Raw genomic sequence first — 15,481 nt, forward strand, 5'->3', positions numbered from 1 at the left:
TATGGGTTAGTTGACATTGTTGTCTTCCTATGGGGTTGCCATCCATTTCAGCTCCTTTAGTCCTTTCCCTAACCCTTCCAGCTGTCTCAGTCAGCTGCTGGTAGAGACTCTTAGAGGACAGCCATGTTAGGCTCCTGTCTGCAGCATGGTGGCATGGCATTAGTCATAGTGTCAGGGTTTGGTTCCTCTTCATGGGATCCCAAGTTGGGCTGGTCACTGGATGGCCATTCCTTCAGTCTCTGCTCCATTTTTGTCTCTGCATTTCTTTTAGACAGGAACAATTCTGGGTCAAAATTTTTGAAGGTAGGTTTGTGACCTCTTTCCTTCACTGGAAGTGGTCTCCTCAGGTTCCATCTCCCTACGATTAGGCATTTCGGTTAAGGCCACCTCCATTGAGTCCTTGGAGCTTCTCACATCCCAAGTCTCTGTGACTTTCCAGAGGTTCCCCCCACCCCCACCCCATGCAGCTGCATATTTCCATTCATTCTCCTGACCTTCTGGCCTTCTCTCCTTTCTACCCCACACCTGATCCTGCCCCCCTTTCCCCCTCTCCCATCCATATCCCTCCCTCCCTCTGCCTCCATGATCATGTTGTTGCCCTTTCTAATTAGGATTGAAGCATCTTCACTTGGGCCTTCCTCCTGGTCTGAGGATTGTATCGTGGTTATTCTCTACTTTTTGACTAATAACCACTCATCAGTGAGGGCATACCATGCATGTCCTTTTGGGTCTGGGTTACCTCACTCAGGATATTTTCTAGTTTCATCCATTTGCCTGTAAAATTCATAATGTCCTTGATTTTTAATAGTTGAGTAGTATTCCATTGTGTAAATGAACCACATTTTCTGTATCCATTCTTCAGTTAAGAGACATCTGGGTTATTTCCAATTTTTGGCTATTACAAATAGGGCTACTATGAATATAGTGGGGCATGTGTCCTTTTGGTATGATGGAGCATCTTTTGGTTATATGTCCAGGAGTGGTATAGCTGGGTCTTCAGGTAGAACTATTTCCAATTTTCTGAGGAACTGCTGGATCTTGAAGATTTTTAATCACGGTCTTTCATTGTCCAACTCCGTATTTCTGAACCCTGCCCCCAAGTCCAAAACATGCAGAATATAATGGCAGATGACCCTGAAATTAGAGCCTTTCTTTTGGAAATGTGAAAAGGTGAGTAGTGAGGTGGTTAGTGATTGGGCTCCAGTCATGCAGGTGCCCAGTGGTACAGTGGAGGCAAGAGCCAGGCAGTGTGTTGTGGGGAGAAAATCGGTGGGGTATAATCAAAAGATCCATGATATACTCAAGTCACTGGAGGCCAGAGGGCTCTCTGGGAGCCCTCAGCAGTGTCCCAGGATGAGGACTGTGCAGGTGGGAGGCTTTTAGAGTTCAGCATGGCAAACCTGCAGCTGTTGCCCAGCAGGTAGGCGCCAACCAGAAGGCAGAGGCTCAGTATGAAGCAAGCTGCCCTGGCCTGTTCCTGGACCACATCCATCATCAACTTAAATCCAGTCACACAGAAGTCTTGCGAGAGATATCAAAGTTGATCCCTTAGAGAAAGAATAGAAGAACCCTAGAAATTTTCCCAAGAGGAGTTCTGTTCCTGGGACTCCCTGGGTAGCACTCAGGCTGTGGTTGTGATAGCAAGCTTGTATGCTTGGTTAGGACCTTCACTGCTTAGGACCTCAGCTTCCTCATTTCTTCTCAATGTCTAGTAATCAGTAGAAACTTCTATTTAGTAGACCCCAAAGGCCTTCCTGAGTCTACTAAGTACTCACATCTTAATACGAACCAGTATCTCAATGTCACCAAAAAGTAGATCCCCAAATGAGCCCATCATGTGTCTAAGCTGAAAGGAATCAAACACAATGTCAGTAAACTCAGAGGAGAAAGACAATGGAGGGAAGAACCTGGTGATGGTGATAGACAACCACTGAGAGGCTCCCTCCAGACTTGACTCAGATAGTCAGAAAACGGGCTGGGTTTTGGCTCAGAAGAGAAGGTGCCACATATTCTTAGCAAAGGTATGTTTGGACCCAGCATGTGCCCATGTCAATGAGTGGGAAGTAAGGTGACAGGAAGTTCCCTGCCCTTGGAGGCAACCAAACAATACTACTTACACAGTGCTTACTGTGTGTTTGTATGCATATTACACATGTCTGTACATGTGCAGGTGTGTGTAAAGGTGAGATGTGTTCATGCCCAGCACATACATGGAGGTCAAAGGATGATCTTGGGTAGCATTCATCTGACCCTTTTCTTAGAACAGGTCTGTCATTGTCATGCAACATTGCTGGGCCTGCTAGGCCAGCTCTGCCTATCCCCACTTCCCATTTCACCATCACTAGGTCCATCAGCACATACTACCTCAACCAGCTTTTTACGTGACTATGAACTCAGGTTCTCAAGCTTGCAGGGAAAGCTCTTTGTAGACTGAGCTCTCTCCATAACCCTGTTCATATCCTTTTCCTATTACACAGCTACATGCTCACCCCTAGACTGTAAAACCCTCAAGAACAGAACACCAAATAGTGTGTCTGTGTCAAGTGCTCAGTGGAAGGCTTGGCTCAGTGGTTGGATGAAGGAAGGAACACTGAGATGGGGAAACATCAGAGACAGAAGACACCGGACCATCCAGCCATCAGATGGCCTCTCACCCCAGCCCTCCACTGCTCTATCATCAGACAAACTTCCCTGTTTTCTTACACCCAAAGATGGAAACACCATGCCCACAATGCGCATCACCTCCTGCCTCCTGTAAACCCTTTTGGCTCTCTCTGATACCCCTCCTCTCACCCCACTAGGAGAGGTAGGGTGGTGGGTGGGTGGCCTTCAGATAGATAACAACAGATAAGGCCCCAAAGTGCCCAGCTCTCATATGCCCCTGCTGTTTTGATGCTTACTCTTGACTGAATGGGTCCTGCTCTCTGAACTGTCTCTCAGCATCACACAGGGGATGTTCCTTGTCCTGTAAGGTGGTTAAGTTGGTAAAGTGCAAGTATATGCTCTGATGGGGACAGAAAATGAGGGCCATGGCCCCTTCCTGTCTTTAGTCTCTATGGTACAGGTGCAGTATCAGTCTTTATGTTTGAAGGGAGCCTTACCATGGAGGGGAGGAAAGGAGAAGGGTCATTACTTCCTTCTCCTTTGTTAGCTAAATGCCCCCATGGTCTGCCTTCTGGGAGCTGTGGATGGGAATGAGATTCCCCATGTCCTACTAATACTCTGTCTCTACCTTGTGATCCTCAAGGGTCTCCTACCCTTCATGAAGGCCTCTCATTCCGTCATCATGCAGAGTGTATGGGGGTGGGGGGGAGCAAGGCCTTATGGGTGGGTTTCAAAGAGCCTCTGGCTTTATTCCTTTCCCCTTCTCATCGTGGAGAGCCCACCCTGTGCCACCCCTATTCAGGGGGAAATTATACCAGGTTGTAATGGGGGCCTGAAGGGAAAGCGTCTCTGCTATTCATCTCAGCCGCTGCATGGACCTCTTGAGCATCCATTGTGCTTTCTGGCTGCCTGGGCCTCAATTGTGATCAGGTGGTCTATGTGGTCCCCTCCCCCTGGCCTGGGATAGGAACAGGCAGAGGCAATGGGCTGGCCTGTAGAGTTCTCTGTCCATCTTCTCAAGGGGCTTTTGTTGAGTAAAATAGCACCCGCCACTTGACCACTTTAAACGGAGGCCAGGCACTTGAATGTGGAAATAGGGGCCCAGGCGCTCGGAGCACAGGGACAATGGCCACCCTCAATTAGCTCACTGAGGTGCCCCAAATGGACTTGAGGAGGGGCCATGACCATGGCCTGCTCATGCATATTTATCACAAGCTGGGCTTGTGGGTTCCCATAGCAGCAAGAAGGGTGAGGGGCTCCCTGGGCCCTGCAGAGGCTGTGGTTCAGAGCCAATCTGGCCTTCACTGTGGGTAGATGGAGACACTGCCTTCAGCCTTTACTTGCCCTTTTGCCTTCACTTGGCCCTGAGGCTCATAGCCAGGATGACTAGAGATTCTAGACCATCAGGGACAAAGGGCCCACGATGTGCTGGGCATCTATGAAGGTCAGAATAGAGAGAGACGTGCTTTCTCCCTTGATGGGACACTGAGGGTAGGAGGCAGTTAGTAAATGCATTTATTGATGTTGGATAGGTGTCCTCTACTGTCTTAGCAGAACAAAGATATCAATTCTGGATGCCATCCCTGGAAGAAGCTGTTGCTCAAGGTGAAGAGGGGTCTTTGTCTAATACCTAATGGCTAGTACAAACTATGTTCTGACCCAATTCCCACTCATCACTGGAAATGAGTAGGTTACCACTGCTTGTACTAGAACTGAGTAGGCCGAGTTTAAGTTACCTCCTTAGTCATTCATGGTAACACAGAAAGCTTAATTTGACAGGTCTGGATACAGGGGACAAGAAAGTGCACTGCCCCAGGCCACATAGGGATAATAGGTAGCAAACTGGGTCCCAGCTCACCCTTAGGCACCTGTACCCTTCATTTTTAAAGTCTCCTGATTTCCAGACCCTGTTACACTATGAGAAAACTCCAAAGTTACCCCTGCCTCAGACGATCTGTGTGAAAAGCAATTGCAACAGAACCTCCCAGCTTCCTGCTAAGATACCCTGGAGTCCCCTCAGGAGCCTCTGCTGTTGCTCCGGATCCCCAGCAGAGCTCCAAGGTCCTCTTCCCTCTGGGATGCAAACTCACAGCATCTGCCTAACACAGCACAAAGACCAGGACCACAGAGGCAGCCCCAGCCCAAGTGACAGCAAGGTAGTCAGTCAGTGTTTCCGGAGTCCCCAGTCCATGCCAGTTTGGTGCTTCCTGGCTGGGACTCTTGCAGCAGGCAGGTCTGCTAGCCCTGAGGGGTGCTCCTGATTCCCTTTCTTTCAGCTTATGCTCAGAGACTCAGAGCGGCTGTGTCAGACTGCACAGACTTCGGGTCCTCTTGCTCGCTGCTGGGGTTGACCCGTGTTGGCTACAGTGTAGTTGTTGAAGGGTGAGCTAAGTGCTGCTGTTTTGAGTTAACCTGAGCTTATGGTGCAGGCTTGGTGGACAGGAAAGGGTTGACAAGGATTCCTCAAGTTCACTCTCCTACTAACTTATCTGTGCTATGGGCAAGTCTCAAGCTGAGTAACTTCCAAGAGCTGTACTTCTGAAAGACAGAGTTCCAAATGTGAAGAATCCCCAGGAGCAGAGTAGAAGTCCTTTCCATTCTGTCCCTTGCATGCTATTGACAACACTCAATAAAAAGGCAGGTGGATATGGGGAGTTTACTTGCTTCTGTCACAGCAAGAGAAAAGCCTTGGACCCAGGAGTAAGGTCATGATGTCCCACACATGTCAGTGTAAGTTCTGAGCTCCTTGACTCCTGATGGGCAGACCCACAGGTAACAAGCCACTTCAAGAAAAGAGATTGACCATGTCTAATGTCACCCCCAATGCTGAGGTCCTTCAACACCTTCCACAAGGGCCCTGTGCGCACTAAGAAGAAAATGTGCAGAGCTTTTGCCTCCGTACTTGGCAAATAGTAAGACTATGCATACGACTACTAAAAGACTAAGACTATACTTTTCTGATGCTATGACAAAACCTCATGACCAGAGACAACTTAGAAAATGAAGAGTTTATTTGGGTTTGTGGTTGCAAGGGGATAAGTGTCTGTCCTGGCAGGAAGGCATGGCGGCGGGAACAGTGGCGGGAGAAGGCGTCTGTGAACTCATATCTTCAGAGGCAACATGAAGCTCTCCTCCGCAGATGTCTCAAGACTCTGGCACCTCTAACATCTTGAACTCTCCACTGTAACCCAGGATTCACTTCCACAGCTTTGCCCAGTTTCCTCTCACAGCCTCTTGGCCTCTCAAGGCCTTCACACAAGGACGTCTCTGCCACATATGTTGTCTTCAATGGCTCTCCGGAATCTTGAATGAAGCATCCATGACCTCTGTGCTATAGCATCCTTCTTGACTCTAAAGCCAGCAACACACTGACAACACTCTCAAGTTTGGATGGCAGCTTTGGACCGACTCTCGGCCACCTCAAATCACATTAGCAGCAAGGCTTTTATTCAGCTGCTTTCTAAGAGCATAAAATACCACAGGCTCATTTTACAAGTTAGAAACTTAGCTGAGTGTGGTCTTTCTCTGGATGCACCTCCCTTCCCTTTCTTTGTGCAGAGCAGGCCTCTCCTTCAGTTTCTTTCTTTCTTTCTTTCTTTCTTTCTTTCTTTCTTTCTTTCTTTCTTTCTTTCTTTCTTTCTTTCTTTCTTTCTTGGTTCCTCCTCCTCCTCCCCCCCTCCTCCTTCTTTTCCCATGTAGTCTCAGGTTCTTGGCTACTTCAGCAGTCATGTATGTCTTCCACCTCACAGAATGGGCTGTAAATGCAAGCAGAAGGTGGTTAGTTACTCCCATAACATTTGTGTCACCTTTGCACAATCTTGCAGGTAGTTCCCTGTGGTAGGTCACAGGGTTTGTAGCAATGTGATATTGATGACTGCTTTTTATTCTCCAGTAGCATGCAATGTACCTTCCAGCATCATAAATGCTAGTCAGTAGAGAGTGAAGCCTCTACCTAGGCATCAGCCTGATTTCTCCATGTTTGATGACATACGTTGTATTTTCAGTAATGGATATACCTCTCTATAGTGGGACTAATCTTCCCAACAATTACAGCCTGTCTTCCAGCACATGCCTGGCTACAATGTTAAGTTTCCTGGTGCTCTTTTTATATCCAAACTGTATGTTTTATATTTCTTTTTGCCCCACCTGCCCTTTTGCATTATAAACTTACATATGCATTATCATACTACAGACTTAACATTACGTAGTCTTGAAATGTCTCCCACCAAAGAAATAAGTCTGTTGTTCTTTAATTTGGCCTCAAGCCAGCTCTCAGGACATGGGCAGAAAGCATCTAGATTCTTTGCCAGAATATCATAGGAATGGCCTCTAGCCCAGCTGCTGATATTGATTCCCCCAGAAACCTCTGCTGTTCACATTCCCCTCAGTAGGACTTCCTCCTGTGTTCCTCTCAAAACAGCCCTGTGAGCTCTCCTCTTCAAAGGCAAGTATGGAACAGCGGGGATGAGCCAGAAGGCCAGTGAGACTCTACGATCTGCCTCCAGAGATGAACTTCCTACAGTAAAGCTGCACAGCCTAAAGTTCCCCAAACAATGTTACTAATCAGTCCCCAAAACTGGGGAGAGTGTTCATTCAAACCACAGCAGACTGCCATCATGGGAGGGGCTCACTCCATATCAGCCCTGGCTAGCCGTGAGTCCTGGCAGCGCTGGACAGTGCTGAACAGCCTGTTAGGCTTCTCCACTCTGAGTTGGGCTCAGAGCAGATGAGCAGGAGGCAGCCTCCCACCCACATTCTCCCATACCAGAAAGACCCTCACTGCACTCGCAAAGGTGCAGGCTCTCCCTGCGTGGCCTAGTCCCCGCTCCTACTTCAGTACTGATTTTCTGAGGGACCCTCCTTTTCTTCATACATGTCCCTTCGTACACCAGGACCATGTGTTCTCCTTCTTCCCAGCCATCCACCTCATGGCCACTCCTGGTCAGTCCTGGAGGCCACCTCCCTCCAAGGATCCATACCTATTCTAAACCTTCCAGGCACAGGCACTATTTTCAGGCCCATACAGTTCACTCTGAAGCCTGGAAAATTTCAAAAGAACTGCCAACTGCTTGTGAGGTTTTGTTCCCAGCAGAAGTCACCAAGCAGAATTGGGGCAACATTCTGTCCTTGGTTTGTTGGCTCCTGACTCCCTGTCTCTGCTATCAGTCTCCCCATCCGAAGCACAATGATGGAGCACTTACTGTATACCATACACTGCTAGGCTCTAGGAATAACAAAGCAAACAAATTTTGACCAACATGATTGAAGAATTTAAGAAATTCCATGACAAGAGAGTCAATCATTTGTCATTCAACAAACCAAACAGATGACTTTGACCAGGTCAAAGGACCAGCTCAGACCTGTAAACCTGCTTTCTACTCCCCACAGCCTGGCCCCTATGGTAGGGATGAGGCCTGGTAGTAGGGCAGGCCACCCACCTTTTCCTGAAGGGACCTATAGGCATGAGCTCATGTCTGGAGACCTTGCAGCTCTCAGAACAAGCCCTACACACAAGGCTTCTTGTGATTCGGAGAGATGTGGTGGGGGCTGCAGGGCCCCAAAGCTCTGGGTGCTCTGGGCTGTCAGCAGACACGCCCATGGACGAGGGTGCTGGGCTTTGATATGGCATTAATACACTAATATCTTAATCCCACCACCACCCGCCAGCTGCCTGGCCACACAGCGGGACCCTGGGGACAGAATTTCCAAATTACATTATTGAATGTTTACCTAGTGAGCAATCCAAAGAGTGTTTAACACCAGCTGGGGGCAGCGCATGTGCACAGGGCAGCCCCACACCGCAGCCGAGCACACCGCAGCGAGCACACCACCCACGCTTGAGCCCTTCCCTTATGAGATGCAGTTGGGCACATAGTACAGCCCTTGGAAACGCATGTGCCCCCCCCCACACACACTCACTTCACACTGTTCACATTCACAGCACATGTGCACACCAAGTCATATGTTCACACAGTCTCACGTGCTGCCATGTCAGGTACCTGCCTTCTCTCACCCGTCTCAGCCAGAGGGAACTCCTTCAGCCTAATCTGGGGAATGTTGTCCCTGAGCATGCCCTCAGACAGCCACTGTTCCAGAGACTTGGCAGTAACACTCCCTGGCTTCCACTGCCAACTTCAAAACTACCCCAAACTCTCTCTGATGGTGCCGCTCAGGTGCCATAGACAAAACACAACCTGAGTGGATTGTTGCCCCACCCCCACCCCATCCCGTCCCTGTTGCCGCTGACAAACATTCACTCCTCTTTCTAGACTGACAGGGCTGCAGAAACAGCCACTTCACCTTGCGTCCTTGAATCCCAACTTCTCAACCTTCACAGGAAGCTCTCTCCATTCTACCTTCAAGAAGACCACGCTGCTCCAGGGTTCTCTGCACCGGGCACAAGCAAGGTTCTGCCTCAGCACGAGGGTTGGAAGAGCTCCTACCTCTGGGGTTACAGTGAGGACTGAACATCCATTCATTCACAGGCAGGCCCTCAGTAAGGCATCTTTTCTGTACACCACCAGATGGCCGTGGACAATGGCCGTGCTTCCTGGCCTCCTCTGTCCCATCTCTTTTCTATGAGCAACAAGAGGTGTGATTACCATCACTCAGCAGCCAACAGTAAGACTCGAGGCCACTTGAAAAAGCCTCTAAAAGATTCCCTCTGTCAGCTCGCACTTTCACAAATAGACTTTTCTAGATATACTCCCTTAAAAGGGAATTCTGAAAGTTCTCTGCGCTAAGTAAGAGTGTCCCCACTTAGGTCTGCATACTTGTGGCTCTGGCACGGCACTCTGTGACTTTGAGGAAGCCTATTCTTCTCTCTGGGAATGTTTATCAGATAAAGATACAGCTCTAGGGTGCAGCAGCAGCAAGGGAAGGAGAGGATGGAGGTGGGGAGACATGGTATTGTGATGATGGGGCCAGCAGAAAGAGACAAGGGGCTGGGCACCATGTGGACAGGTCAGGCTGAGGGAAACAGGGTTGGCTCCAAGGGTGCCATCGACAGATGAGGCCAGACCACTGAGTTGGGACTGTTCTCTCAAAGATCTCGTGGGCCTGACTGAACGGAGCTTTTATCTTGTAGACCAGAAGACGCTGAGCTTTCTGATCATTAGACTCATCTGCAGCAATGTTAAAAGTCCAGATTCCCACCCAGCTCAGCAGAGATTCTTCTTCATCTTTGTTTTTAATATGTTTATATAATTTTATCATATACTATATTAGGATCAGTTTCCCCTCACCCAATTCTACTTCCTCCCCATCCTAATCCACACCCTCTCTCTAAAATCCACACCCCATTCTAGATCTGCCTCTCCTTCTCTCTCTCCTTCTCTCCCTCCCTCCCTTCCCCCATCTCTCTCTCCCTTTCCTTTTAGAAAAAAATGGGGATAGAATAAAAAAGAAAACAGAAGAAACACACAGATACAAAAAACAAAACTCTTGAAAACACAAAATTGGAAACTATAACATACAAACAAGAAAAAGACCAATAAGACAAAAAAAAAAAAAAACAAAGGAAAACTCTCAAACAAAACAATATGAGACAAAAATAGCATTGAGTTGGTTTTTTGTTGGCCATCTACTGCTGGGCACAGGGCCCATCCTTAAGACACCCACTAAGAAAACTAATTTTTCTTGGCAAGCTTATGAAACAAGGAGATTCTTGGCCAGGTGCTGGGGAGCCTGTCCTTTTATCAAATGCTCCAGGTGCTCTTTAAAATGAGGTGAGCTTGGGAAGTACTGCCAGATGAGACCAAAATCGCCAACACGACGGTGCATGGAGGAGGCGTTCTTGTGAGCTCCTTCCATGCTGTGGGCAAGGCTGTGATGAAAGGCGAGGGCCCAGCTGCAAGTTCCCAGGATCCTGTCTCCTTCTCTCCTTACCCTGAGACCTTGAACACAATACATGGCCTTTCTTTATTTTCCCACTATTAAAATAGGAACCACCAATTGCCTTCTTAAAGGTTGCTCCTGCTAATCAGACTGCTAAGGAATGGATTCCCATACCTAAGAACAATGTGATTATTATTACCAGGAGCGCTAGTGGATGTGTTCCCTCTGAGGCATCTGCAGAGAAAGCTACTGAGAGGTGAGACAGGCCAGGAGTGATATGAGTAGGGAGGCATTCAGCGAGGAGAGGCCTTCATGGGTTCCCTCCTGGCTATCCAAGACGACCTACTTTTCCATCCACTCCACCAGTATTCACTGCTCACCTTCCCCCAACTCTAGTGCTACATGCTGGGTATGCAACACGAGCCCAGTTTTCTCTGGGACCATCCTTCTCTTAGCAGGCTTGGCATTCTAGAGAGAAGGGTTTTGTAAATAACTAAAATAATTCTGAGTCCTAATAGGGATATAACAGAAACCATCAAGAGGAACAAGTGAGTGGCCAAAGAAGACCTCTGAGGAGATGGCATTGCTCCTGGGTAGGATGAGGAGAGGACACAGGCAAAGAAAAGCCATCTGGCCTGCTCCAGGAGCCACAGAGGAGCCTGTCTAGCTGAGACATGGGGAGCAAGGGGGCACAGTGGCACAGAGGATAGCATAGGGGTCAATAGAGAGGCCTTGATCAGAAATCTGGATTTTATTCAAGGGCAGTGAAGAGGTTTGGAGCTAAGGAGGGATGTGGTTTGATTTATATCTTAAGAAATCCCTCTAACAGCTGTGCGGAGATGGATGGTGGGGGTGACCAGAAGGGGAAGACCTACTAGAAGGCTCTTAATCCAGGAAGTGGGAGATGGAGAGGAGGGAGGCAGGTGAGGTGGGGAGAGTCAAGAGCTCTTCTAAGGCGAGCCCAAAGGTCTCAGACAGGTGGGCTGTGGGAAGGAGGCCTGAGGAGGCGGTAGAGAGCCTGACTCACCTCACCAGGCAGTTTGAGATTTCCCAGAACTAGAAGGGACTTACACAAGCTTCATGCTCAGCACCCAACACTGCTGCCTCTCCTCCCACGGGCCAATAGGGCACCTCCAGGAAGCTTAGGATAGTCTCCATTCACATGCCACTTCATTCCAGAAAATTCTTGCAGGGAATCTGCCCACAGTCAGTGTTTAAGAACATGGGACCTGAAGTCAAACTGCCTGGCCTCAACTCAGCGGCCTGCTTCCTAGCTGTGTGTTCCTTGGCTACTTATTTACCCTGTCTGTGCTTCTGGTTCCCCCCTAAGCCTGGCCTGACAGCAGCGTGCCCTTCCTAGGACAGATGCCATGCTGTGCTTAACAAGCTCCTAGACAAGTATCTGGTGTGAAGGAGACATGGAGAGATGTGAGCACCCACTCACTGCTCACTCTGTGGTGGCAACTGCCTCCCTGAAGTCCTAACCTTTGCCTTCCAGAACTTTCTGCTTCACTTAGTAACCATGTGGCTGTCAATCAATACACAGAGGCCAAAATCATCTCTTTCCTCATAGGGCCCTCCATCCAGCACAGGGACTCTGTCAAATGGTTCTACTCAGAGAAGACAGGAGCCTAACTTGCCCTGGGCAGAATCCACAGGACTGGTCTCAGAACCAAGAGGCCACTGGGACCCATGGTAGCTGAGGTCAGGCTCTCTTGCTGGAACTGATCCCAGGTGCAAGAACAAACTTGCTTATTATTACATTTGAACATCAAGTATTAGAGAATCGGATCCCAATGGTACCACTTGACTTCAGGAGGTGGGGCTCACGGGAAGAAGCAGGTGACTTGGGATGCATCCTTATGGGTATTCTGTCCTGGGTCTGTCTCTGTCTGTCTGCTCCCTGTCTACCATGCAGAGAAGTGCCTGTATGTTTCTGTTCTCAAAGCATCCATGCCACCTGCTTTGCCAGAGCCCAGATCAATGAAAGCAACAACTCTCTGCCCCAAACAATGAGACCCTGTGCTAAAATCAGTCTTCTGCCATCTCGTCCTTTATGTCAGTTCTTGTGTCACGGCAAGCCACGAGATGAATACCATTGTCCTTGTAGAACTGCAGTGATGGCCAAAACATGACCATCTTTTTCAGACCTTTATAAGATCCTGTTAGTTCACCTCTATGGACTAACAGAAGCCTGGTAGCTCAAGTGGATGTTCGGGGGTGCTCACAGTCCTTACGGGTGGCTGCAGGACCCTACACCAGGTGTCCCCATGGCTGCTCAAATCCCTCCTCCCATGTCACAATGTTCCCCTTGCTCAGCCCACCTGTGCTGTTCTCTCTCCTTCCTGTCCTGGATTCGTGTCAGCTTGCCCCTCACCTTTCCACAGTAGGCTCTCGTGCCTTCACTTCTTGAGTTTGCCAGGCACAGACGCGTCATTGCTCTCAGAAGAAAAACTCAAGAAAAAAATGGAAAAAGAATTATTCTTGCTACTCCTTACCATACAATCTTAGAACCCATTTCCAAACACACACACCCCAGCCCATAAGTGACCTAAATTTTGGCTGTTTTACAAGCATTGTGCCTTTAAAATCAGTGTGAGGAAATAGAATGCAAACAGTCCTTCAGGAGGCTGAATGCCAAGACATAGGACACAGGCCACCAGGACTCTCCCTGCTGGAGCTCCAGGCTTTAGAAGGTAAGTGCCAGCAGGGCAGAGTCCCCCTCAGCACTTCTGTGGCTCTCTGTCTCTCAGCAATGAAGGAAAGTTGCACTGGCTGATCTTTACGGTCTTGACCTATCTTAGAGGACACGATGCTTGGAACAAGAGGCAGCATAGGGGTAATAATGAATTACCACCTAAATAGGCGCTGGATGGACGGGAACACAGAAGAAAACTGGATGTGATCCTTGGTCACTTACTGCAGCCCTAGGTCTATGTTAGACCCCTCAGGCAGAATAAGAACTAATTACAGCAGGCAGAGTTCTGAGTTCGAGGCCAGCCTGGTCTACAGAGTGAGTTCCAGGGCAGCCAGGGCTACACAGAGAAACCCTGTCTCGAAAAACAAAAACAAAAACTAATTACATTGCACTTCCTAAAGCCCTTACAGCACCCTCCGCCCACTCCCCACAGTGCAGTTTTTGCTCTTGGTGGTGACTGCACGCAGGCCGCTCTCTGGACTGGAACGCACTGGCTCCCACTGGCTCCTCTCAGGCTTTCCGGGCTCTACCGGGGCACCTCTAGCCTCCCCGGCATGCTGGCCTCGGACTGTGGGTGGCTGTTTGCAGGTGACTCTCCCCTTCCCCTCCACAGCTTGCTCCTCCTCATGGTAAAAAGTGAAGGTGGAGTCAAATTCTCAAGAGTTCTAGTTTGTCCTAACAAAAAGTGCTCTCTCCTTGAGCCAAGTAGGCATACTGGTTGACAAGGAGAGAGAGATAACCCCTCTCGGCAGCAGGAAGGTAGGAGCCAGGGAAGCTAGGCCAATGGCCCATCTGCACAAAGGGCAAAGGGCAACGTATAAAAGAGAAGGAATGCTTTAAAATAATACTGCCATCTAAAAATAGTGCTCGGCTTGGCCTGGCTGACGCGGAGGGGTCACATTTTATGGCTGCCCCCATCTGCTTTTCTGGGACGGTGAGGCTCAGCCCGCTCTGGTTATAGATTTTCCATGAGCTCGGCTCGGATTTCCCTGCCCCACTGCTCAGCCCACGGGTCAGTGGCTAATTTTCCAACGTTTATCTTTCCCCTTTACAATTTCCCCATGTAAACGGCCAATGGTTTCAGCCTCCCGGATTTCTAACTTGGGGCTGGAATCCGGGACAGCTAGGCAAGCAGACCTCCTAGACTTCTTAGAAACCCTGGAGTCATTTGGAAGGACCAGACCCAGTGGGGTTGGAAGCTAACTGAGCAGTTTCAGGTGCTCTACGGGGACCTGACAGCTTACTGTTCCATAGGCCACTTCAGGGCCTACATAGCCATCTTTCAGACTCTCTTATGGTTCAAATAATGTGTGCTTTATAGCATCCTGGGAAACAGTGGAGCTGGCATCCTTGCTGCCCTCCTTGTACTTCCTCTCTTGGAAAAGGCTGAAGTGACATACATCACTGTTCTTGTTGTGAGTGGTCAGGGAGAAACAGTCAGACTTAGCTGGGACTGTGTTAACTTGGAGCCCCTGGTGGAGATACTCACTCTGCAACAAGGATGAGAGGGCTTGGGGCCCAGAAGTGCATGTATATGAGGGTGGAGGTCGGTTTCTATCCACATGGACCAGTCTCCAATCTACCCTCCCCAATCACAGAAAGCATTGCCTTTCTACTCTGGACCACCTCCTTTCCATCCTGAGTAATCAGATGAACACCCTGTCCTCCATCTGGGCAGCCAGTAGAAGGACATACACTGCTGGGAGACCCTGGTACCAGAGTCTCTCAAGGATGTGACTTATAGATGTTGGTATCTCCAATGAGTATGGTCTTTCAAAATTGTGGGAGAAAGAGACTTTGGACCAGATCATCAAATGATCTGAACTGTCTTGTTCCTCCCCCCAGACATCTCAAAAGCACACACACTGGGTCCAAAATCAGCTACTGGCCTATAGTTACTTTTTCTGTTGCGTTGATAAAAAATATGCTAATAAAACAGATTAAGGAAGGAAGGAATCATTTTTGCTCACAGTTTGCAGTTACAATCCATCATTGCAGGGTAGCCATGGTGACAGGAGTGTTTGGTCACTGGTCACATCTCATTTGAAGTCAGGAAGCAGAACTCAATGAATGCTTATACTCAGCTGTTCTCTGTTTTTATACAGCTGGTGACCCAGACTCCAGGGTGGTTTTCACCTCAATTAACCTAATCTAGAGAGTCACTTACAGGCATGCCCAGAGGCTAACCTAATCTACATAGTCTTTCATGGGTGCACCCACCCGGAGGTTTGTTTCTTATATGGTTGTAGAACCTATTAAGTTGATAATCAAGATTAAGCATCACACAAGCTCACTCTGCGATGAGTATATTTGCTCTGTAACAGTTTCCTCCAAGTATTAAAA

This window comes from Apodemus sylvaticus, chromosome 3 (genome assembly GCF_947179515.1).
Source record: "Apodemus sylvaticus chromosome 3, mApoSyl1.1, whole genome shotgun sequence".
Taxonomy (NCBI): Eukaryota; Metazoa; Chordata; class Mammalia; order Rodentia; family Muridae; genus Apodemus; species Apodemus sylvaticus.